Here is a 22,845-nt window from a genome sequence, read left to right on the forward strand (position 1 = left end):
TGGGGTAACGGCAAGTTTTTAGTTGACAGGAATACAGTGTCTCCCACTTTGAAGTTCCATTCCGGGGAGTGGTTTTGTCGAATTGTGCTTTGTAATCCCTTTTTGCCGCTTCTAAGTTTTCTTGAATTACTTCCCACCCCTTAGTTAGTGTTTCCCACCATTGCCGACAGGAGGAGGGTGAGCTGGGGTTGTTGTTGGTTGGTAGGCTGGGGAAGGGCTTCCCTTCGTACCCATTTACTATCTGAAAGGGGGTGGTTTTTGTGGAGCTGTGTAAGCTATTGTTGTAACCATACTCGGCGAAAGGTAATAGTTCCACCCAATTATCTTGTTGGTAGTTAATAAAGCACCTGAGGTACTGTTCGAGAAGAGAGTTCATGCGTTCCGTCTGTCCGTCCGTTTGCGGGTGGTAGGCGGAACTCAGCCCCTGCTCGATCCCTGTTAGTTTACAAAACTCCCGCCAGAAGTTGGCAACGAACTGTGGCCTGCGGTCGCTGATGACCTTGTCCAGGAATGAGTGTAATTTCACAATGTGCTGGAAAAATAGCTTTGCTAATTTTCTGGCTGTGGGGAGTTGCTTGCAAGGGATAAAGTGGGCTTGTTTTGAAAACGTATCCACCACTACTAAGATTACTGTTCGCCCATTTGATGCTGGCAGTTCCACTATAAAGTCCACAGACATTACTGACCAGGGGCGGGCGGCCGTTGATGTGGGGTGGAGTAGGCCGGGCGTTTTCCCTCCCCTCCTTTTAGACATTATACATGTGGGGCAGGACGCCACGAACTCAGAAATGTCCTTTTTCATTTGTGGCCACCAGAATTGCCGGCTTACTAAATGCAACGTCTTTACATAGCCAAAATGCCCTGCCAGTTTGCTGCAGTGGCTGTGTTGAAGCACTTCCCGGTGGAGGGTTTTGGGAATGTACAATTTTCCTTCATGGTTTCCCTCCCCCTTTATTAATCCGTCAGGGCCCTCCTCCCCTTCTTGTTCTGTTTCTGTGATCAGTCTATCCCCCCCCCCCCACGGCTCTGCTTTCCCGGTCTTTTCCCCTGACCGGGTGGTCACGCCTCCTGCAACGGCTGAGGGCGGAACGAGGAAGTCTATGGTTTCTTCCCTTTGGCTCTCATGTTGTGGCAGCCTCGAGAGGGCGTCGGCTAAGAAGTTCTTCGAGCCGGGAATGTGACGTAGGGTGTAATCGAATTTAGCAAAAAACCCCACCCACCTAATCTGTTTGGTGGTTAATTTTCGGCGCCCGGTAAGTGCCTCTAGGTTTTTGTGATCTGTCCAGATTTCAAATGGCACTCTAGCCCCTTCCAACCAGGATCGCCAAGTTTTTAAAGCAAACGTCACTGCAAATGCTTCTTTGTCCCAAACTGACCAGTTGCGCTGTTCATTGGAAAACTTTTTAGATATGTATGCGCATGGTCGCAATCTGCCCTCAGGGTCTTTCTGCATCAATATGGCGGCGACGGCTACATTGGAAGCGTCACATTGCACCACGAAGGGTTTCAGTTCATTGGGGTGCATTAAAATTGGTTCGCTGGTGAACAGTCTCTTTAGCTTTTCGAATGCTTCTTGGCATTCGGGGGACCATGCCAATTTGGAGCCTGGTTTTTTCACCTCCGGTCCCCGCCCCTTGGTTTTTAACAGGTCTGTGAGTGGTAGCATGACCTTAGCAAAGCCTTCTATGAACCCCCTATAAAAATTCGCGAATCTGAGGAAAGATCGTAGCTGTCTACGTGTTCGCAGGGGTTCCCAATCCAGCACTGTTTGGATTTTTACGGGGTCCATAGCTAAACCTTTCCCCGACACCCTAAATCCCAGGTAATCTAGTTCCTTCTGGTGAAATTCACATTTTGACAGTTTGGCAATAAGTTTGTGCTCTAGTAGGGTGTTGAGGACCTTCCTCACCAACTTTATGTGGGAGGGTAGATCTTTCGAATAGATAATGATGTCATCCAGGTACACCACCACCCCTTTGTACAGGTACTCTCTCAAGACTTCGTTGATGAAATTCATGAACACTCCGGGGGCCCCCTGCAACCCGAACGGCATCACTAAGTATTCAAATTGTCCCATAGAAGTGTTGAATGCTGTCTTCCATTCGTCTCCTTCTTTAATCCTGACTCGGAAGTAGGCGTCTCTCAGATCTAACTTTGTAAAGATGCGCCCTTCTTACAGTGTACTTAGTAAGTCTTTAATCAATGAGATGGGGTAGGCATTGGACATCGATATGGCGTTTATCCCACGAAAATCTGTGCAAAGTCTAAGCCCCCCATCCTTCTTCTTTCTGAACAGTACTGGGGCCGCGTGCGGTGCCATAGCGGGTCGGATGAACCCCCGGTTTAGATTTTTGTCTAGGAATTTTCCTTAATTCCACCTTTTCCGCCCATCCCAGTGAATACAGTTTTGCTTTGGGTAGTTCTTGCCCTGGTATGAGTTCAATAGCGCAGTCCGTGCTTCTATGGGGGGGGGCAGCTCATCCGCCTCTTTCTCGCTAAACACTCTACGCAAATCCCGGTATTCTTGGGGAATGGATTTCACCTCTTCTATAGTTAAACACAATCTTTTGTTTCGGGGTGGAGGTGCGGTGCCCCATTCCAGTGACCCGTGGTGGTGGGTGCACTTTTTGCTATCAAAGTCTATGGTATGCTCAGCCCACTGGATGTTCGGTTGATGTCTAGCCAACCACCCCACCCCAACTACCACATCGAACGACGAGGAGGGGGCAATTACGAACACCTCCATGTCCCAGTGTTCTTTAATTCCTACTGGGAAAAATTGAGTCTCTTCTACACACAGCTCTCCTTTCATTACAGTCCCATCCATCTGCTCAAATTGCAACGGGTGGGGTAGCGGGTTCCTGGCTAGCCCTAATGCCTCGACTAACCTCGGGGTGATGATTTCTCTAGTGCACCCTGAGTCTATTAATGCTCTAGCGTGCATGAATCTCTCGGAGTTGGGGTTTAATAAAGTCAAAGGGACTAAGAACAGTTCTCCGGATATTCTCACCCTCAGTGGTGCCATTGCGGCGTCGACCTGCCTTTCAGCACCGCTTAGGACAGGTCATGTTCATTTCCCGATGGCTCCGTCTTGTCTCCAGACTTGCTCGCCCTGGTAAAATCCTCGTCAAGCATCGCCAACTGTGCGGTGCTGCCCTGACTGGGCTCCTTGGGTCTACCCGGTGTCTTCTTCGCCTTGGGTCTCGCCGTTTTCGGTGCAGAGGGGGGGAGGGCTCGAGGTTTCTCAGGGCATTCTCCCACTAGGTGCCCCGGGTCGCCGCCAGAGCTACTCTGGGGGGGCGGCTTTTTAGGCTCAGTCTTTACCCCTGACCAAGCCTCATGTCCCCCTCTGGTCCCCTCACGTTGCCTTTGCAAGGCCACTTGACCCATGTTGGTCTCGACTTCTCCGGCTAGTTGGATCCACCCCACCAGGGTAGTTGGTTGCGCCTGGTGGAGGGCTCGATCCAAGAGTGCAGATCGGAGGCCGCTTTGGTAGGCTTCGATCTTCATCACCTTGTTCCACCCCCTCACCCTAGTGCAGTGGGTCTGGAACTCGGCCATGTATTCTCTCACTGTGCAACCTACTTGCTTCAGGTCTTTCAACACGTTCAGGGCGCGGGCTTCTCGAAGGGGGTCTTCGTACTGGCGTAGCATGGCTTGTAGGAAGATGTGCATGCTCCCCAATTCCGGGCTCATCAGGGAAGGAGTTTCCCCAATAGTGCATGTAGCTAGTTGCCTGGATTGTGAAGTATTCCACTTCTTCTGGGTCCCCGTCGAACTTAAGATCGAGTTCACGGGGCTTTTGTGGTTCTTGAGGTGCAGGACCTCCAGGAGGAGGTGCTGGGGCTCCTCCACTCCCTCCACCGCTCGGGTTCGCTGGAGGAGGTGGTGCGGGTGGGACCGATCCTCTGAGCTGCCGGCGTTCCATTTCCCACAGGGCCTGCATTTGGTCGATCTGCCACCTGAGCTCCCGGGTGACGGTCTGGGTATTGCTCTGGATCTCACTCCGGAGGTCCCTCGCCAGCCCTTTCATTTGGGTTTTCACCTTCTCCATGATTTTCTCCTCCATCCGGGCGGCCTCGTCTCCCTTTCCAGGATCCCCGACTTCCTCACTTTCGTCTTCTGAGTTGGGTAAACTTACTCGTGAGGCGTCGACCTCTTCTCCAGCCGGGGGTCGGGTGAGGAGGATCTTGTGGCGCTCCGGGGCTGCATCCATCAGTGCCGTAGAGATCCTCGGCTTCCATTGCTGTGGGCTGATGAACAAAGATTGGGTGTAGGACGGGGATTCGATTCCTATGGCTCGCCTATGTCCAAGGATGTGTCATGGGGGAGTTTTCGGTTCCCCTGGAGGTTCTCCGTTGTTCGAAACTTTTTCAGCCATTTGACTTCAAAGTGGTCGTTTTCAGATAAACCTCTTTACAGATTAGTCTCAAAATGTCAGGCGATGGAGACTCAAGGACGTATTCATTTAAACAATGTATACTTTATTGGAAACGCATAGCTTGAAACAGAAGTTGAGACTAATACCTTGGTATGGGTGTTTCGGGGTCTTATGGAACCTACTTCAAAGCAATATCTAAACAATAGCAGTATTCTCAAAACAAAGAGGAGTCAAGGTGCAAACTTTCACACGAGAGCTCGCTCTTATCTTTTAGCGCCTGAGAAGAGGCTAGCTAGCAGTCGTATCTAATAATGGTTACATTCCTTTGGTCTCACTGTCTCCTAAACACATTTTGCACTTCAAACATTCTCTTTGATATGCATGTGGACTACAGCATTCACCTAGACTAAAAGTTAGTATTAAGCCATTTGGTTAGTATTTGTTACTTTCCATAGGATAGAGTTACAGAGCCTGACAATGGGGGAGAGGAGTATACCTTTCCCTAGCGGAAGGGGGGGATGTGCTTAAGGCCAACACACAGTCTTTGAGGGACAGATATGATTGGATGTGGCACCAAAGTGCAAGCAGGTCTTCAACAACTGCTCCAACATGCTGTTGCAACAATAGAACAAAGCAAGAGTCAAGTTGCACCTTTAAGACCAACAAAGTCCATATAGAAGTCCGTATAAAAGACTGAAAGATGCGTCCAGCAGCATGAGCCTCCAGGACTCCACATAATAAGCGGTCAATGCACAAAGCCTGGCGCAGCCCTGTTGCCCCTCCGCATCTTTCAAGGTGGCTCAGCAAACAGACTGCTTGCCATTCCATACTGTTGTCTGATGAAGTGTGCTTGGAGCACATGAAAGCTTACATTCTGAATAAAACTTTGTTGCTTAAAGGTGCACTTGACTCTTGCTTTGTTCTACTGCTTCAGACCGACATGGCTGCCCACCTGGAACTATCGCAACAATGAAATACAAAGCAGGAAGATCACAGTGAAACAAGTCAAAATCAATGAAAATAAACGGTGATCACAAAGCACTAATAAAGTACAATAGCATTTACTGGTAAGTAACAAACAAAGCAGTACTCTTGAATAATCTCACAAATATAACAGAGTTTCAATAATAAAGTCTATGCAAAGTTTCAACAGCATAAAGGCAAAGCTCATCCTGATGAGGAATCCACCAAATAGATACACGTATTCTGGCTATAAGCCATGTTTCACAACAAAAGCTTTCCTTCCTCAGAGGCAGTGCCGGTGCTAGGCTTTCTGGAGTCCTAGGCGAGGCTACCAACTTGCGCTCCCCCCCCCACCCCGGTCTGGCTGTCAAGTGCTCCTCAGTGCACCTGCCCTCCTCCCCCACCCCCGCTGTCCCCAGGTTCAAGCCCTGCAGAGTCCAGCCTTGAGAGGCTGCTGGGGCATAAATTAGGGTTGCCAATCTCCAGGTGGAGGCAAGAGATCCCCCAGTTTGGAGGCCCTCCCACCGCTTCAGAGTCATCAGAAAATAGGATGGGGAGGGAAACGTCTACTGGGCACTCTATTATTCCCTATGGAGACTGATTCCCACAGGGTATAATGGAGAATTGATCTATGTTTATTGGGGAGGGAGCTGTTTTTTTAGGTAGAATCACCAAATTTTCAGCATAGCATTGAATGCTTCTTCTCAGAACACTGACCAAGTTTGAAAAGGACTGGTCCAGGGGGTCAAGTTCTATGAGCCCCAAAAGGAAGTGCCCCTATCCTTCATTATTTCCAATGAGAGGAAGGCATTTAAAAGGCGTGCAGTCCCTTTAAATGTGATGGCCAGAACTCCCTTTGGAGTTCAGTTATGCTTGTCACAACCTTGCTCCTGGCTCCACCCCCAAAGTTCCCAGATATTTCTTAAATTGGACTAGGCAACGCTAGCAGAAAGTGTTTCCAGGCCAATTTTCTGCAGAAACACCTCTAAGAAAAATGTTATTTTAACCCATGATTGAGAGGAGACCAGCGGAACATTACAACAGACACTAAATTTATTACTCTTCACACTTAAGAAACCTAATGACATAGACATCAGTCTCCAAGTCTGACATGCTTATTGTCTTTGCTGTTTCCCCCCAGTTCAACCCAGGTTTTAATCTGTTAAAAACATTTTCACTGTTTTGCATACTAATCCATTCCCACTCTCTGTATGTAGGACTGCTAATTCCATTCCATACTATTGTCTGACAAAGTATGCCAGGCACACAAAAGCTCCCACTTTGAATAAAACACTGTTGTTCTTAAAGGTGCCACTAATACACAGTTGTGCAGGAAAAGGAAACAAACTGAAATAAACTGGTCAACTGAAATAAACTGGTCATCAAGAGCCCTAGTTTTAGGGATGAACACACAGCACTTCCTAAATCTCCTGCTTAGCATGATTAGGGGAATCCTGGCTGCAAGATACTCCAGTCAACTCACCTAAAAAAAGCCTCCGCTCCTCTCTCTGTCCCTTTCAGCAACTCAACAATATATTTGTAAATAAAGCAAATGCTGCAAAATTGTCATAAGTGTTTAGTGCTCTCTTTTCCAGCATGAAACAAAGATGACAAAATATGGAGAGAAGAGCAGTAGTATTGTAAAAGCACTACTGCATGCACAAAGCAATTGCAATGGAATCGTAGACTGAAAGGGAAAAAGGGAGTGAACAAAAAACCGAAATAATTGAATTAAGAACCTGGAAAGTTAAACAGATGCAAGGGACATGCTAGAGAAAACCCAATCCTTACTATTTCACTATGTCAGGAGTGGCCAATGGTAGCTCGCCAAATTTTTTTTGCCTACAACTCCCATCAGCCCCAGCCGGCATGGCCAATGGCTGGGGCTGATGGGAGTTGTAGGCAAAAAAAAATCTGGAGAGCTACCTTGGTATATGTCATGACTGAGACAGCTTTAGAAAGGGGAAAGTTTGCATTATCTGAGAGTCCTTCTATTCCAGCAATTCTGCAATTTTTATATGGCAAGAAAAGTTTCAGCATGTAGCACTGGCTCTGCATAAGAGGGGGCGGGGGGAGATGTCTTGCCCAACGTGAATGATTCTGCCCACCTTCCCTTTTAACAGCCACAGGCTTCAGGCTTTGCACTTGCAATATATTTCAGTGATCTCAGCCTTAGGATGATACTGAATTGATCAGCTGTGTTATTTTGACCTATACGACATGCATACACAGCACAAACAAATCTACAAAAACCAACCGTGCAAGAGGAGACCTGAGCACCCCCGCTAGAAACCTCTGCCAGTGCCAGATCTGAAAGTCATTGGTGCAGGGTTGAAAGGGGGGGGGGAGAATAAGACAAGCCAGTTTTTCCTGCCCTGTGCCTTTAAGAGCCTGGAGAATCCAACTGGTGAAGATTCCCGAACCCCACCCCCACCCTTTGGGAAACTGGTGTGCTCCTTTGAATACCTACCTACTCTTTCCCCCTCCCTCATGCTAACTGCGGCTCTGATTAAAACTTGGTTGGTCTTAAAGGTGCAGCTTGCTTTATTCTACTGCTTACGACCAACACGACTGCCCACCTGGATCTATCTGTGGCTCTTAGTGGGTGCTGAGAAGAGCGGGAGCAGCAGCTTCGCACCATGCTTGGGCAGGGGGGGGCGATGGGGGGGAGGAGGAGGGGGGAGAAAGAGAGAGGAAGTGAGAGAGAAAGAAGACATGGGAAAAGACTGACAGAAGAGATAGATAGATAGATAGATAGATAGATAGATAGATAGATAGATAGATAGATAGATAGATAGATAGATAGATAGATGATGGATGGATGGATAGATAGATAGATAGATAGATAGATAGATAGATAGATAGATACATTTTATTTGTATCCCGCCCTCCCCGACCAAGCGGCTCAGGGCGGCTAACAGCATAAAATTCGATACATACATTATATAATAAATAACATTTAAAAACAGTTAATTAAATCCATAAAATTCTAAAAACATTAATACATTTAGTGCTATTCCATCAGTAAGTTTAGTTGGCAATTTAGTAGTATCAGCTGGTGAAGGCCATTTGGAACAGAGTGGTTTTGCAGGCCCTGCGGAATTGTTCAATGTCCCGCAGGGCCCGCATTTCCTCTGGGAGCTGATTCCACAGCTGTGGGGGCAGAACTGAGAAGGCCCGAGTACGGGTACTTTGGAGTCTTACCTCCTTTGGCCCGGGGATAGTCAGCAGGTTCTTCCCTGCTGACCTCAGTGCTCTCTGGGGTTCGTACGGGGAGGGGCGGTCCCTAAGGTAGGCAGGTCCTCGGCCATATAGGGTGTGGAGAAACGCCATTTTAGTCAGTGGTGGTGCTTCATTTGGCAGGGGTCAGTAAATCCCTCAGCAGGCTTTGTAGCCTTCCCCTCACTCCCCCCCTCCCTTCCAGAGCCAAACCAACAACGCTAGGGGGAAAATCTCCTAGAGAGGCAGGAAGTGCTGTTGTTCCTTGCATGTGTTAGGCAGGAAGAGAAGGCAGATTTGAACTGGAGCTCGAGTGAGCATGTGGTGAGCAATGGAGGCTCCTGCCTGGGAGGGCCCAGGCAGGCAGACTAAGTAAGTAATTCACAAGACAGGGCAAGTTTAGATCAGGGCCAGCAGGACGCGTTTATAACACATTTTGTTTGTCAGGCTGTTTGCTGTGCGTGTGCTGTGCTGTGCTAATTTTGTAGATGCAACTGTTTTTGTTTTGTTTTTCTTTCCCTATCCTTTTCTCTTTTAAATAAATGTTTTTTCTGTTTTAAATGCTGGCAGTCAATCTCTGTACCACATAGATCCCCAGACCGCTTCAGACCACGCTGTGTTGAGAAGGGGGCCCCGGGGAAGGGGGAAGGCATGCAGTTGGATAAGGTGCCAATCCTCCAGGGGTGCCCCAAAGAAGTGCTGAGGTCGCTGTGGAACCCAAGTGCAGGGTGGCAGAGGACCTTGAGGCTGGGCCTCATAGCTGGAGAGGGGGATTGGGAGTCCTGTTCCTCTCAATCTGAACCCCGGGACTGAGCAGGTGGTGGCAGCGCGCCCAAGGGGCAGGAGGAGAAATAGCTCCCTCCAGGAGTTGGCGACCCCATAGGGAGCAGACGGGACCGGGTCTGAAGGCAGAATCGGGCCGGTTCCGCCACACTTGGTGGCAGCGGTGGGATAAGAACAAACAGAGAACTTGATTGGCCAGGCATTTTTGTTTTTTTTGATACGTGCAAGCACCCAGAGGAAGCAACAGCGGTTTTGTTTTATTTTCAGGTCAACTGGAGTAGGGAAAGTTTAGCTAGTTAGGATGGAGCGTGCTAAGATGCGGGAAATCCTGAAGATGACAAAGCCACAGCTCCAGGAAGAGTGTGCAAAGCACAAGCTGGAGTGTGACAACATGACTGTAGTAGATATGAAAGACCTCCTTTTGGAGTATCATCAGCATGCAGGGGCACTTGCAAAAGTGCCCCCCACCCAGTCAGAAGCAACCTTGCGGCTACAGATGGAACTGGAGAGAATGCATATCGAGGCGGACCGAGACTGCAGACGGGAGGAACGAGAGAGAGAGGAACGACAAGCAGAGAGGGACAAGATCCGCAGACAGGAGGAAAGAGAGAAAGCTGAGATCCTCAGACAGGAGGAACGAGAGAGAGAGGAAAGACAAAGAGAGAGGGAGCTGAGACGAGCTGAGATCCACAGACGGGAGCGGGAGGAGCAACGTCGCCATGAGCTTGAGGTGCTACGTCTGGAAGCTGAACTAAGCAAAGAGATCCAAGTCACCCCCAAAGACTTTGCAGTGTACCAAGAGGGAGAAGACCCCTCCATATACCTCTCCAACTTTGAGAAGGCAGCCAAACAGTGGGGGATTGCAGAGGAAGACTATATGTCTTACCTCTGTAGCGTCCTGACTGGAGAACTCTCAGCCATCTATCACAGCATGCCTATGGAAGATGGGGGGATAACTTTTGCGGCCTATAAAGCCACTGTATTTAAAAGGTTTAAACTGGGGCCAGACCACTCCCGTAAGCAGTTCAGGGGTTTGGCTCCACAAGAAGGTAAATCCTATTCTGAATGTGGGGTAATGAAGGAACAAACAGTTCCAGTGTTATTGGGCCGGGATTTGTTGGTTGGCCAGTACTCTATCAAACTCTACCGCAGCCAAACCCTCAGAGGAAAGTGGGAGGAGGAAGGCAACTTTCAGGAAGCCACCTCACCACCAACCAGGGAGGGGGAAATAGCCCAGGTTACTGAGGACGAAGAGAGGGCAGTCACCCCGGAGGGGGAGGACCAGCCTGTCTCAAGCCCTGGAGGAGGGGTGTAGCTTTCCCCAAGTGCAGCAAGAGGCTGTGGATGTTCCTAGCGAGGAAGGGAACCTGTCTAGCGTAAAGGATGTGCAAGCTGAAGAGACCGAGGTGGAGAGTGGAGATTTCACAGGAGGTTCTGAGAGCAGCAAGGCTAATGTGGGCTCAGAGGAGCACATAGCTGAAGGCTTGGGGGAACGGGAGCGGTTCCAGAAGGGGGTCCGGAGCGACCTTAGGTTGGAACCGGTTCACCAAGTAGCTGTGGATCAGGAAGTGGGATCGTCCGAGACGCTCTCAGAACAGGTTGTCTTGAAGCAGGGCAGACAGGAATCCTGGGAAGCTGTGGGACCTTCCAGGCAGGAAGGGGGTCAGCTGGGTAGGGCTGAAAAACCAACCGAGGGGACTAAGAACCCAAGCCAAACCCTCAGGGGAAGGTGGGGGGAGGAAGGCAACTTTAGGGAAGCCACCTCACCACCAACCAGGGAGGGGGAGGACCAGCCTGTCTCAAGCCCTGCAGGAGGGTGTGCCCAATGGGAAGAGGGGTGCCAATTTCCGCAAGGGCAGCAGGATGCTGTGGAGCCTTCCAGGCAGGAAGGAGCTCAGTTGGCTGACACTGAAAAACCAACTGAGGGGGCGGAGAACCCAGATCAAACTTTGGCTGAGTGTTCTGGAAACAGTGGGACTAGGGGTGGCTTGAAGGAACAGATGATAGGAAGTCTGGGGGAGCCAGAAATGTTCCTGTCTGAGCTTCAAAGTGACCCTAGGCTAGATCCACGGTGTGAGGTGGCAAGGGACCAGAAAGTGGAGTTCGCAGAAGCTGAGACAGGGGCTAGGGTGATGGATGTCCTGCCACTTCATTCTGGTGAACGGAAAGTGGAATGGGAGGGACCCCATATGATGGTGGATGACCTGGACGATGCTACTTATGTGGTGGCTATGGAGAAAACGGGAAAGGCAGTTAAAGTGGTGCAGGTGAATATGCCACAGCCATTCTCTGCGAGGTTCATAGTGTTGCATATAGGTAGGAAGGAAGGAGACAAAAAGAAGCTGGGACAGCAATTGTTTGCAGCACCAGAGGTAGTTTTCTGGGAGGACAGAGTGGACAGAGGGAACATTCCACCAATGAGGGATAAAGAAGAGGCAACTGTGTGGGAACTGGGCAGTTTCCAACCTCATATGTGGGGCCAGGGATTCCCTCCTTTGATGGACCACTCACCCCAGCAACAGCAGCAACGAAGGGAGAGCACCAAACTCCAGAGGTGGTCCTGGGAGATGGAGGAGTACATCTTAAACTGGACATTCCTTCTGAATGCAGCAATGCGACTTGTTGTCCAGAAGGGACATGGGCACCTAGGGTGCTGGACTTTGTGTATTATTGGAGAAATACCTGAATGTTTGTGTAATGTTTTGGTTAATGGGTTTCTCCTTGTTTGGTTGGATTCTGCTACGGGGTCACCTCTGTAGGAGGCAACCCCTCCGGCTCAGAATTTAAGGAGGGGGAAGTGTGGAGAAACGCCATTTTAGTCAGTGGTGGTGCTTCATTTGGCAGGGGTCAGTAAATCCCTCAGCAGGCTTTGTAGCCTTCCCCTCACTCCCCCCCTCCCTTCCAGAGCCAAACCAACAACGCTAGGGGGAAAATCTCCTAGAGAGGCAGGAAGTGCTGTTGTTCCTTGCATGTGTTAGGCAGGAAGAGAAGGCAGATTTGAACTGGGGCTCGAGCGAGCATGTGGTGAGCAATGGAGGCTCCTGCCTGGGAGGGCCCAGGCAGGCAGACTAAGTAAGTAATTCACAAGACAGGGCAAGTTTAGATCAGGGCCAGCAGGATGCGTTTATAACACATTTTGTTTGTCAGGCTGTTTGCTGTGCGTGTGCTGTGCTGTGCTAATTTTGTAGATGCAACTGTTTTTGTTTTGTTTTTCTTTCCCTATCCTTTTCTCTTTTAAATAAATGTTTTTTCTGTTTTAAATGCTGGCAGTCAATCTCTGTACCACATAGATCCCCAGACCGCTTCAGACCACGCTGTGTTGAGAAGGGGGCCCCGGGGAAGGGGGAAGGCATGCAGTTGGATAAGGTGCCAGTCCTCCAGGGGTGCCCCAAAGAAGTGCTGAGGTCGCTGTGGAACCCAAGTGCAGGGTGGCAGAGGAACTTGAGGCTGGGCCTCATAGCTGGAGAGGGGGATTGGGAGTCCTGTTCCTCTCAATCTGAACCCCGGGACTGAGCAGGTGGTGGCAGCGCGCCCAAGGGGCAGGAGGAGAAATAGCTCCCTCCAGGAGTTGGCGACCCCATAGGGAGCAGACGGGACCGGGTCTGAAGGCAGAATCGGGCCGGTTCCACCACATAGGGCTTTAAAGGTAATTACCAGCACTTTGTAGCGAATCCGGTATACAACTGGCAGCCAGTGCAGTTCACGCAGCCCCGGCTGTATGTGCTCCCGCTTTGGGAGCCCAGCAACAGTCTGGCAGCCGCGTTCTGCACTAGCTGCAACTTCCGGGTTCGGCACAAAGGCAGCCCCATGTAGAGGGCATTACAGTAATCCAGTCTCGAGGTGACCGTTGCGTGGATCACTGTTGCCAGGTCCCGACGCTCCAGGAAGGGGGCCAACTGCCTTGCCCGCCTCAGAGAGAGAAGAAGAAAGGGGATAACACTGACTGACAGAAAGAAAGAAAGTGAGGAAGGAAGGAAAACATTAAATGGCAGCCTGGGAAAACATGAAATGCCAGGCCATTTCAGCTTCTCTTCCCCACCCACCCCCCACTCCTACTCAGATTAGCAATGGTAAGGGAGGGAGGGCGTTACAAGTTTCTTTCCTTATCCCAGCAAACTGGGTGAGGAGGGAGAGAAGGCGGCAAGCCCCAAGGAGCAAAGATCCCGGGCGAAAGCACAGCACTGTGATTCCTGCTTCACTCTTTGTCCAGGGGGGAGAGGAAGCAAAGCAGGGCGCAGAGAAGGAGGAGACGGGATTGTCTGCTGGGAGAAGAAGCCTCCCTCAGCCATCCTGCTGGGACTGGAGTGAGCGGGTGAGACTCCACTCGCTGCTGCATTGGGAGGGAGGGGGAGCTCCGTTCAGTCCCTTCTCTGCTGCTTCTGCCCGCTGCTCCAGAGGCTCCCAGGCAACATTGAAGGTTCAGAGGGAGCTGGCTGGGCTGCGGGCAGCAGCTGGTCTTTTTTCCTTCACCCCGAAGAAGGACGCAGGCGGCTGCTGAGAGGGCTGGGCGAGCAGGGAGTGGACACGAAGGGTCAGCGTGAGTGGGGAGGGGGCGGCTGCCCTGCGCCCCTGTGGTGAGGTGGCACCCTAGATGGCTGCCTACCTCTCCGACTCTCACGCGCCGGCTCTGCTCAGAGGTGATTCAGCTTTAGCTTTCACACTTCAAAATTCACATATACTCAGTTGGAATTCCGCTTGGTCCCTGTATTTCACCCAATGCAACAAAAACTTCCTAGTGAGATTTCAGTTCACAATACAGCAGGCAGCAGCTCAACAATATCCACTGACTGAAGGTAAATTCATTCAGTGGATATTGTTGAGCTGTGACAATCTCATGTAAGTTCATGCGGGTGTTAAATGTGGCTAGCCTGAATATCACAGGAAAAGGTGGCAAAAATGCACTGCAAATAAAAGGCATGCTAAGCTTCAGCATCCGTGTGACTGTTATCATGCCCCCCTGCACCCTCCATAATCATTCTTCCTTATCTCCATTGTGCGCCTCTTTCAGGGGGGGAGCCAGCATCTGTTTAAGCTCAGGCCCGTAGCTACATGGGGGCCTGTGGGGGCAAAGCCCCCCGACTTCTGGGCAAGGCCCCCTGACTGGAGGCCCCAACCAGCTCCCAGGGTCTCTGCTATGGCTCCAGGGGCTGCTGCTGGCCCCGCAAGCAATTTGGCGGACTGGGGGCAGAAGCAGTTCCCGCCTCCCGCGTGGCTGGGGCTGCTTCTGCCATTGGTCCCACACACTATTTTAATGGTGGGGAAGGGAAGGAGCCAGCGAGAGCGGCAGGGCAGGGAAGAGCTTCCCTTCTCTCCTCTCCCTGCTGCTTTCCCCACCGCCCAGAGCCCCTGGGCACCCCTGTCCTCCATCCTCTCCCTACAGGCTTGGAGCACCGAGAGACAGTGGGGACTGCTTGGCTGTTGTCAGACGATGGGACCTCAGAATCAACCAGACCTTGATTTGTTGCAAAGGTAGGCTTTATTCTATAATGCATAGGTATCTGAGCACAGGGAAATTGAGACTGATACACTTTGGTGTTATGGAGATAGCTATATAGAAATACATCAAAGGGGATCATACAAAGCCACAATCCCAAAACATTATTGAGCTGATGTGCAAAGATTCACACAGTCTTGTTCTCTTATCTATTGTTACTGCTATTCTTCTGGGGACAGTCCAGAGCTGTCCCTGGAGGTGCCTTATCTTCAAAGGGTGGAATTTCTGCCTTTGTTAGTATCAAGGGAAATGAAGGTTCACAGCAAGCATTGGTAACATCTGCATTTTCTTCTTTGATATGCGAGGCCCTTTCTCATGGTTAGTAACAGAGTTCAAAGATGGCTACAGTGCAGCTAAGCATTCCATTCAGTAATGTTACAAGACATTTTATTCAGCAAGGTTACATCGGCTGACAGCTGTGCCCTTTGCACTGGCCTGGCGCACTCTGGCTGAGGTGTCTCCCAGTCCCTTCCCTCTCATGTGCTCATTCTGGCTGCTTCCCTCCAGCCTCTGAGCGCACCGCCCACGGTTGCCAGCCCCAGCCTTCTTCCAGCTTCTCCTCCTCCTCACCTCCTGGACGCCCAGGGTGCCCTCAGGCCAAAGAGTCTGCCCAAGGAGTCCTGCGGAAGCGGTGGTGGGCAGGATCAGAGATCTCCGGGTGCCCCTCCAGACACCGTTGTGCCCCCAGGGACCCTTCTGCCGGTGGAGGACTTGCACTGCCCTGCCGCCCTTTGGGCTGGGGAGCCCAGTGCCTGAGCCCTGAAGCCTCCCAAGGGCTGCCTTCCAGCTTCCGGGCTTGCCTGAAGTCCGGCGCGTTCCTCTTCCACCTCCTACAAAGGTGGAGGGCACCAGCAGGCAGGGCAGGGAGTGAGGATCTGGAATCTATTAGAACGGGGCCCTGGGGGAATTGTGCGTGTGTGCAGAGGTGACCAGTGGGAGACCGCAGGTCACTGGATGTAAGGACGTAAATACACTCTGCCTATGAAGATCTGTGTCAGGAAGTTTAACTGGCCAGGATTGGATCTGGCCAGGCAAGAGGGTTGTTCCAGGAGATGTATATAATCGGTGACCTGGCCCCACCATGTTCTCTTTGTGATTTACTCGCCAATAAAGCATGTTGCCTTCTACAAGTCTCTTAACTCAGTACATTACACAGAGAGAGAGTGAAAGAAAGAGAGAGACCTGCACATACAAGCGCCCAAATTCTGAATTGCAACTGCACATTCCCTCAGCTCTGCCTCTAAGTCTTTTTCTCTCTGCCTGCCAAATACAGCCTGCAGAGGTTGGATCCTCAGTCTTGAGGTTAGAAAATGCAGCAAAGCTGGTAGGGGAAAAGGAGGGAAGGGGGGGGGGAGAAACCCTTCCTTACCCTCCAGCACTGAAACTGAGCTGAAGCTGAGAGTTCTTGCTGCATGTACCTGCACTTGCCATAACAATACAGATCTGAACAGGTTACAACAGGGGAGCTTTACTTGCTTTTGCATTGGAAGGAAGGCTGGTGGCTTCAGTCTCCCCCCTGCTCAAGGTGGCATTTGGTGTCTTCCAAAAGCCAGAGGGCTCTGGCTGGAGAAAGTGGCCTTTGGGGCGGGGCAGTTTGGTTGGAACCTTTTAGGAGGAGAGGAGTTAGTACCTTGTCCAAGATGCAAAGCACTGACCTGGGTAACAGGGAAGAGGGCGAAATCTGGCACCACAAGCTTTCCAAAGCAGCACAGCGGCAGGGTAACCATACAAGAAATTTATTTTGATTAAGATTTCTATTTTGCTTAGTACCAGCTTTTTTTTTTTTAAATGGAACCTCTGTGTGCAAGAGCAGTATTCTTTTATGGCTTGTAGCTGTGAACTGGCAAACTTTGCATGCAAAGCTGGTGCTCTGATGCTGAGCCGCATGCTGACTAATGGAACTTCCGCACAGAGCTAGATCAAGTTGTATAGTGCTGGCCAGACTGGGCCCAGTTGCAGTGGAGAACCTGCAATGACTTGCAGGGGATGACCTGTTTCCCCAGTATCCTGAGGGAACAAATAGATCCCAGAACCATACAGTTTGTATAGTCATAGACAACACAAATGTGCATCATCACTACCTGGTTTTATTCCAGGGTCTTGTTTTCTGAAGGTGGAGGATCTTGTTTTCTGAAATCTCATTTTTTTCTACTTTAAAACTTACAATTGACTTATAGATAAGTCACATGAAACAAACCAGCTGTTAAGTTAATTTAGCACGGTTTCTTAAAGAGGGTGTGTGTGTGCAAAACTGAGACAGAACTGGAATGGACCACAAATCTTTTTCAAGTCTCAAATTAGAAGAATCTCAGGAAAAATCTCAGGAAAAAAAGACCTCTTCCCTAAGAGTGCTGCTGCCAGTAAGAGTTGATGGAAAGGAAAAGGAAAGGTCCCCTGTGCAAGAACTGGTCATTTTGGACTCTGGGGTGACATCACATCACAACGTTTTCACGGCAGACTTTTTTTATGGGGTGGTTTGCCATTGCCTTCCCCAGTCATCTACACTTCCCCCCCAGTTAGCTGGGTACTCATTTTACCGGCCTCAGAAGGATGGAAGGCTGAGTCAACCTAGAGCTGGCTACCTGAACTGGGCGAAGCCGGAATTGAACTCAGGCCATGAGTAGAGGACTCAGACTGCAGTACTGCAGCTTTACCATTCTGCACCACGGGGCTCCTTAAAAGGAAAGGTCCCCTGTGCAAGCACCAGTCGTTTTCGACTCTGGGGTGACGCTGCTTTCACGTTTTCACGGCAGACCTTTTTTTACGGGGTGGTTTGCCATTGCCTTCCCTCGTCATTACACTTCCCCCCCAGCAAGCTGGGTACTCATTTACCGACCTCGAAAGGATGGAAGGCGGAGTCAACCTCAAGCCGGCTACCTGAACCAGCTTCCGCTGGAATCAAACTCAGGTCGTGAGTAGAGGGTTCTGACTGCAGTACTGCAGCTTTACCACTCTGCACCATGGAAAGTTGATGGACCAGTGATCTAATTCAGTACAGGGCATCTTCATTTGTTACTATGCTAGAGAGAAAAAAGTAGCAGATGTTATGATTAAGAAGTGGTATGCATGTTACTCTGTTTACTCTCCAAGGGCCAAATTCATATAAGATTATTTTTTTTCCTATGTACAGATCATCTAGTACAGTGAGCCCTAATGTGCTGACCATAGGCAATTGTACCTACTGACTTCCTTCTGCCTCTCTTGCTCAAAGCAAAGCCAAAGCTAATTTTTCTCTATTTCCTTGGAATATTAAGTGCCCAGGATGCATCATTTTCCTTTCTGCAGCTATCTGCATCTGGAAACTGCTGTATCAATTTCAGGAGGATGTTTGACATGGAACCTCCTAACATTTAATGGAACCTCCCAGCTTTCTGCAAAAGCAGTCCCCAGCTCCCCCTGCAAGTTAAAGGGCCTGCAAAACATCTGATCGGCGGGCCTTTAAACTCTGATGGGTTGCCCGGACTGCTTCTGCCCCTGGCTGGAAGCAATTTGGTGGGGGGGAGGGGAGGGCGACAGAGAGGAGAGCAACTAGAGGGAAGGTCATGTGGGGTGCTTGGGGGCATCAGTGCCCCCTGAAAAATGTAAATGCCCCCTGATCTTCCAAATCCTGGCTACGGCCCTGTTTCAGCTACAGAGTGGGTAGGAAGACAGCAAGGAGGGTGAGTGAATGTCAAGGGCTGTGGGGGAGACAGCAAGTGTGGGGTGGGGGGTTAGTGAAGGCCAAGGATTGGTGGGTGGGAAGACAGTAAGTGTGGGTTGAGTAAATTTCATGGATGGGGTAGTAGTGTTGTGCCAAGGGTGTGGGGGTGGTTGAGGGGAAGAGGTGATTTGAGGGTGGGAGGTAGTTGGAGGGGGTGGACTGGGAAGTTGGGGGATGGATGAGAGAGAAGACACCAAGGGTGGGGGTAGTGAATGCCTTCACTTGGGTGGGTGGATGGGAAGACAAAAAGGGTGGGAGGGCACTTGCCCAGAGCCTCTTTATACAGTCCATTGTATTTTTGTTCATAACTGTCCAGTGATTCCAGTGTTTGGTTCAGGGAATATGGTGGTGTTTCTTCCACCTAGGGAATTCTGGTCTGCCATGCCTTTTACCCACTCAACCCATTTGGAGGGAATGGATTCCTCTACATTTTGGGTCCCTTCCATTACTTACTTTTATTTATTATTGTAGAAAACAGCTGAGGACTGTTCTCCCCTCCCTGGAATATTCATGCCACTAGACCACCCAAGTCCTTGACATCCCAAATCCTTGGTGATTCGACTGCCTTTAATCTCCTGCACTGCTCACTCACCCTACTACATCATTTTGGAAATGGATCTAGCTTGTGACAAGTTGCTCAGTCTCCAAGTCTTCCCTTACTTCCAACCTCCTCTTTTCCATCCTACCGGAGAGGTGGAGTCTGGTTGTGGCAAACCACTCTCACCTATGCTCAGTCCCCTTCCAACCTTCGTCCCATCTCAAGATACATCGATGAGAGGGCTTAGACTACTAACTCCCCTTCGACACTGATGTTATGTAATTCCAGGTCCATAAATAATAAGACCAGGACACTGCAGTACTATCTTGCAGCTCAGTCCATGGACCTGGCTTGCGTGACTGAGACCTGGGTTCAGGAGGGTGAGACAGTTGCCTTGAAAGAACTTGCCCTGCCAGGTTTCTCGGTCTTACATCAGTCCTGAACTCAGGGGGGGGGGTGGCCTTGCTCATCTGGGAGGCTTTCTCCTTCAAGCCACTCCCCATCCCAAGGATCACTGGGATTGAATGTGTTGGCCTGGTGTGGGAGTCTAAGGTGAGTCTGGCTGTCTGTTTGATGTATTGACCACCTAGCTCATCAGCAGACAGCCTTCTGGGCTTGTTGGAGCGATGGCTGAGTGGCCATTGGAGTACCCATGGCTATTGTTCCTGGGGGACTTCAGTGTTCATGAGGATGATTCCGCCACCTCTGTCCAGGCCACAGAACTGGTGTCTTCCATGGCAGCACTGGGACTCCACCAATATGTCTCGGACTCCACACATCATGAGGGCTGCACATTGGATTTGATCTTTGTCATGGGGTTGAATGTGGATCTGGCCTCAAAGGAAGAGGTGCCATGGTCAGACCACTTGGTATTGAAGGCCCGACTGGACATTCCCACCCCCCCACCCCCGTCTAGTTGGCGAGCTGATTTTTGCTCGCCTGCAGAGTCTAATGGACCCTATTGGGTTCCAGAATGCTCTGCGGGATCCACAGCCCTTCTGCATCTCTCTAGATGAGCTGATAGGAGATTGGAATTCCCGTCTCACTGAAGCCATCGAGGAGATCGCACCCCAACTTCCTTTCCGCTCTTGTGGGAAATCATCCCCCCGGTGTACAGGAGAACTTAGGGGGATGAAATAGGAACTCAGATGACTAGAGTGAGTTTGTCGGCGTACTCATGACGAGGCAACATGAACATCTCATATGACACTTGTGAAAGCCCATGAGATGGCGGTAAAGGCTGTGAAGAGGGAATTCTACTCAGCCTCCATTGCATCCACAGATTCATGCCAAGCTCAATTGTTTGGGGGTAATTCAGTGTCAAGCCCCGAGATTACCAATTGTGTTGGTTCAGTGTCAAGCCCCGAGATTACCAATAATGAAGTCCTTTGTTTTGTTTCAAATAGACTGGTTTATTTAGGAAGTCAATGGTGCTCCAAGGAACATGGTCCTTGGAAATACTGAGATACCAGAGGTTACATGGTTCTATATAGGATATCATAAACAATTACAAAAAGGTGCTTTATTCAAATCTAAGGTTCAAAGGGTACAGCAGTAACTTTATTTTGCACTACAAAAGCATTCTAACACTACATTGCAAACTGATAAGGAGCCTGTGAAATTTAGGGAGTGCACTCTTCAGACACAGCATGCCTTTCCCAGATGGCAAGGCAGACGTGTTTGCTAGGTTGTAAATAATGGAAGAGGACCAGAGCATTGATCTGACATTTGTTCAGCCATCTTATACGAAAATATTCGGACTTGACATACTGTTATGTCTCTTGAATAAAGGGACATACACCACACATACTGCCCTCCTTTAGGCCCGCCCCTGTGGTTTGTGTGAATGTTTGGCATAGAATTGTTTGACTAATAACGGAGCTTCTATGTCTGTTTTAGCCACCCATTCATCATGTGACTTTGGAAAATGTTTCCATAGAATCAGAAAATACAGCACCCCCCATTTCATTTTAGCATCTAAGATTTCTTCCACCTCGTGGTGGTTTTGACTCCCCACTGGGATTGGGTCCGGCACTGGTGGTTGAAGGTGCCAACACATTGCACCAGGGTCTTTTCGAAGTAAACTGGAATGAAAAACAGGGTGAACGTCCCTAAACATCTTAGGCAAATCTAACTCTACAGACACTTTATTTATAATCCATTTTATGAGAAAAGGTCCCAAAAATTTGTACACCAGTTTTTTAGATGGCTGCAGAAGGGGTAGATTTTTGGTAGACAGGAATACCGTGTCCCCCACTTTAAAGTCCCAAGTGGGAGAGTGGGATTTGTCATAATGTTTTTTGTAAGATTCCTTGGCTGCTTCCAAATTCTCTTGGATGTTATTCCACGCCTGCCCCAAATTAGTCCACAATTGTTCAAAGGAGGAAGGTGCCTCTTGCAACTCCCCTCCCGGTAGCAGAGGAAATGGTTTTCCCTCATACCCATTCACCACCATGAATGGAGTAGATTTTGTGGAGCTGTGTACACTATAGTTGTATCCATATTCTGCAAACCGGAGCAACTCTGCCTAATTTGATTGTTGGTGATTCACAAAACACCACATTGGTTCATTCAGTCTGCCTGTCTGTCTGTAGGTGATAAGTGGAGCTGAGTCCTTGTTCAATATGAGCTAACTTACAGAACTCCCATAAGAAGTTGGCAGCAAACTGAGACCCTCTGTCACTAATTAACTTATTGGGAAAAGAATGCAGTTTCACAACATGCTGAAAGAACAAATGTACCAGTTTTTTGGCCATTGGTATTTTAGAGCAGGGGATGAATTTTGCCTGTTTTGAAGAAATATCAGTTACTACCAGAATTACGGTTTTTCTGTGGGAGGGGTGTAGCTCCACAATGAAGTCTAGCTATACTATTGATCAGGGTCTGGTGCTTGACTCCAATGGTTGTAGAAGTCTGGGTTGTCCCCCCCCCCACCATTTTGCCATGAGACAGATTGGGCATGATACTACATATTTGGAAATGTCTCTTTTCATGAACGACCACCAGGATTGCCTATTTACTAAATGCAGCGTTTTTACATAGCCAAAATGCCCGGCCGTTTTGTTGTCATGGCAACTTTGTAACACTTCTTTTTGCAGGCTCTCTGGCACATACAGTTTCCCATCTTTGTACCAAAAGCCCCCCTCTCCTTCCTTCACCCCCTCCGGTTTGGCATTTACCTCCTTTTCCACCTCAGCTTTAAGCTTTGCCTCCCACTGATCTTCGGTTGCTTGGCAGAGCTTTTGAAAGTGGGTGGTTATGTCCCCTTCAAGTGCAAGAGGAGATCAATGAGTCTATTACTTCCTCTTTTTGACTGTTGTGCTGAGGGAGCCGGGATAGTGCGACTGCTAAGAAATTTCGTGATCCAGGAATGTGTTTTAACTTGAAGTCGAACCTAGCAAAGAATCCTGCCCATTTAATTTGTTTCTCAGTTAATTTTCGGTGGCCCGTTAGCGCTTCTATCTTTTTGTGATCTGTCCAGATCTTGAACGGAACCCGGGCCCCTTCTAACCAGGATCTCCAAGTCTCCAGGGTGAATTTGACGGCAAATGCCTCCTTGTCCCACATGGATCAATTTTGTTGTTTTGGGGAGAACTTTTTGGAGATGTAAGCACAGGGCCTGAGGGCTCCCCCCTCATTGGGCTGCATTAAAATTCCCCCTACAGTGACGTCACTGGCATCACAATGTATCACAAACGGCTTCAGTTCATTTGGGTGAATTAATATCGGTTCACTGGTGAACAACCTTTTTAAGTTGCTGAAAGCCT

Source organism: Heteronotia binoei, chromosome 1, assembly GCF_032191835.1.
Source record: "Heteronotia binoei isolate CCM8104 ecotype False Entrance Well chromosome 1, APGP_CSIRO_Hbin_v1, whole genome shotgun sequence".
NCBI lineage: Eukaryota > Metazoa > Chordata > Lepidosauria > Squamata > Gekkonidae > Heteronotia > Heteronotia binoei.